General features: G+C 51.4%; 1 long non-coding RNA gene across 1 annotated transcript; it reads right to left on the bottom strand.

The window, feature by feature from the left end:
- Window positions 1–334: 334 nt before the first annotated feature.
- LOC130600246 (uncharacterized) lies at window positions 335–2,359 on the bottom strand. The gene is made up of 3 exons (XR_008972409.1): window positions 2,082–2,359; window positions 1,663–1,726; window positions 335–1,227 (listed from the first exon to the last, which is right to left on the bottom strand). It is a non-coding gene; the product is annotated as an uncharacterized LOC130600246 (long non-coding RNA).
- Window positions 2,360–3,161: the final 802 nt, after the last annotated feature.

The raw sequence follows: 3,161 nt of genomic DNA, 5'->3' as shown, positions 1-3,161 counted from the left end.
CCTAAAAACAACCCCGAGGCCACGGGGAAGAATAACTGGGGTTTTATTATTATTCTTCTTGTTTTCCCTAATTTTAGTAAATGTATCATCATCAGGAAAGCGCCTTTCGATGGTTTTCTTGATGCCCCAAAGCTCGAAGGTGCCTTCCTGCCTGTTCACAAATGAGTCAAAACTAAAAGCGATAGTAGGGCTGAGGTAGGTCGCTAAGGGTGAGAAAATAATGTCCTTACATTGGGGTGATTTGGAGTAAAAATGGTGATTGGAGAAGGAACATCGAGTTGGCAACGAGACGGTAACGACTCCGTCACGCCGGCGTTTTCGGGGCTGGTTTTAAATGCGCCTAAAATGGGAGTAACTTCTGGCTTATATTCGCCCATGTCAGGATAAAACGGGTTTCACGATCCTAAATGGTGTCCGCTCCCAAATCCCACCAAATGAACTAAGCATCTGGCATGTCAGGAGCCCGATCCTGCAGCCGGTTCCATGGCTCCCGTTGGGAAACACGCCGAGAAACGCGTCTCTGTGCTCAGTTCTTTGCAAAATGTTATTTGTCCCGCCTGCTCCCGCTGTAGGTGCTTGTGCACAACCAAACTCCCCCCTGCCATTGCTGCCTGATCTAAGGAAATATATTTTTCCTGGGGCCCAGGACAATTTTCGCCATCTTTCTCTTGGCGAGGCTGCTCCATCCTGCAGAAACCCCGGCTCATTTCTCCGGATAAACTTAATATTCACCACGAAGGCAAAGGAATGAATCGGCCCATTCCTCCTCTGGCTTTAAATGTTAATTCAAAGCTTTGAGTGCAGACGGGTGGGAGAGGGGTCCCTGTTCCCCTTTGGAAGAAGCAGGGAGGAAACCGGGAATGAAACATGTTCCCTCCGAGCTGGAGGAAAGCCCTGCGGAAACTCTTCAGACACTCACACCGCCCCGGTCTCTCCCTGCAAAAGGCACGGTCGTGTTTTCTCCAGCAAGTGCATTGCGAGAGTTCTCCGGAGTAAGAGATATTCGTGTTTTAAATTATGGGGGAAGGAGAAGTTTTTTGTGTCTGGAAAACCGGGAATTCGCCTCCTTTTCCAACAGAAAAAGGAAGGGGGAATGATTTTTGCTCCTTTGTTGAAGCGGTTGTAATTTGCCTGTCGAGAGGCTCCGACTTCGTAGGGATAGTGATAATAGTTTTTAATCCCGAGCCTAACAGTAGCCCGGCTTTGCCTTGCAGCCCGGCCCGGCGTCTGCCAAGGAATGGGTGCCTCGTTAATATCACCCACAAACCGCTTTATTTCCCCCCCCACACACACACACACAAAATACCCCAACCCAAAGGCTCCCAAATTCTCTTTGTCGCTCCCCCGAAATTCCGCACCAAACTCAACCCAGCGCCACCGTCAAACCTGGATTTAGCGGCAGATTTAGGGAGCTATTTGGGGGAATTTCCCCTTCCTTTTTTACATCTTTTGACAGGAAATCCTTTTCTCTCCCGTTACACACACAGAGACACCCCCGCATTTCTCCCGTCCCCCCCCTCCTCGGATTGCCTGGGGAGCTCAATGTAACCCCAGAGACGGCCGGCTACAGCCCGAGCAATGGGAGCCGTAAGCCTAGACTATAAGAAAGTTGTCGGCAGGGACGTAGGAACCGCAAACACATTCCCCCCCCCCCAACCATACAATGTGGAAACTCTTAAAGGGCGCTATCTGTAGACATCTTGCAATCACTGGTCTTCCTTGTCATCTGAAGGAGAAAGGGGAAAATATATTAAGTGAAGACACACTTTAAAATTACTTATACATTTTAAACATGCTGGCAAAGGGAACTGCCTGATAAACTCTTGCCCAGATTTCCTTTTTCTGGGGTAAATTATTTCAAGTTGTTACACAAATATCTCCCTCCTCTCTCCTTTTCTCCCCCCCCCCCGATTTAATTCAAACGAAAACAAGCTCCTGCAGCCCCACAAACAGGCCGGGTTTGGGGCAATAGCAGGGCCGGTCCTGCAGCCGTGAGTGGGTGCAAAACCCCACCACAGCTGGTTTTAAAAGCGGGGGGGGGGAGAATTAGAACGGTGATATAAATTGATTAAAATGCTTACTAACAAGCCCGCATGCCGCCTGGTTTGCAGCCAGGTGGGAGCGGAGCTGGTCCCGGCTTTGCTTGGGCCGGTTCCCCTGAGCCAAAATCACCCCAAATTAGCCGGGGCGGCAATTTATTTCCCTCCTAACGAATTCCCGAGCCCGGGTTCCTGTGCCTGGTGGGGAGGGTTTCAGCCAAGAGCACGTTGTTGCCTTGTAAAGCCGCCAGCTCCGAACAAGTCAAGCGGCGGAGGTTTTGGCTCCGCAATGCGCGGTGCAACTTTCCCACCGTGCGAACGCGCTCCCTGGCTTTGGGAATGGGATTTACCCGGGAGAGAAGGACGATGTTAAAAAGGAAGGGAGGCTCTGAGGAGTTATTTCCTTCTCTCTCCTCCCCCCGTTTCATTTATCTGGGGTAATATTGTGGTGTTATTTCTGTTTGTTTCGGGTTTTTTTGGTCGTTTGTTAATAAAATTTGGGAAAGTCCCGAGATTTGGTTACGGGATGCGCTGCCCGCTCGGGGATATCCCTTTGTGGAAGGGTGAAATCCCCTCGTAAAGGGGGGAATATCGAGCCACGGGGGATGGAGGACGGTGCTGCGGCTCCTCGCCGGCGGCGGGAGGAAGGATCCGGCCCAGCTCCGCGGCTCGGAGCCCTGGGGTGGGGGGAAACGGAGGGGAAGACCCCAGCCCGGCCACGGGCTCCGGAGAGGTGTGTATAGGGATGGATGGAGGCTCGGATCTGCTCCGTGTCTAAAGCAATGAGGCAGGATAGGGCCCTCTTTTATCGGCCGGGTCTCCCGCGGTCCCCACCGCGCTGCCAGCGCCTTCAAACGGCGGCCGGAGGGTAATGGGGGGCGGAGGGGAAAGAGGGGCTTTTTTCTTCTCTTCCCCCCCCCCAAGTCTCTTTCAAGCTGAATTTATGTTTGTGTGATGAAATGCCCCTCTGTGTTTAACATTCCCAATGATCATTTGTTTCCTTAGCTCCATTACTCCTTTATGAGAGCGCCTTTCGCCCGGGCATGTTTAATCATAACCGCTTACGCAATATTTTCTTTGGGATAGATTCACTCAGCCTTATTACATATCAATTATTTCCTT

The sequence above is a fragment of the Pezoporus wallicus genome, unplaced genomic scaffold, assembly GCF_028554395.1.
Source record: "Pezoporus wallicus isolate ANWC-B61680 ecotype Strahan unplaced genomic scaffold, APGP_CSIRO_Pwel_v1 contig_6401, whole genome shotgun sequence".
NCBI classification, from domain to species: Eukaryota; Metazoa; Chordata; class Aves; order Psittaciformes; family Psittacidae; genus Pezoporus; species Pezoporus wallicus.
Note: the sequence above shows the minus strand (reverse complement) of the source record. Positions and strands in the feature narration are given on the sequence as shown.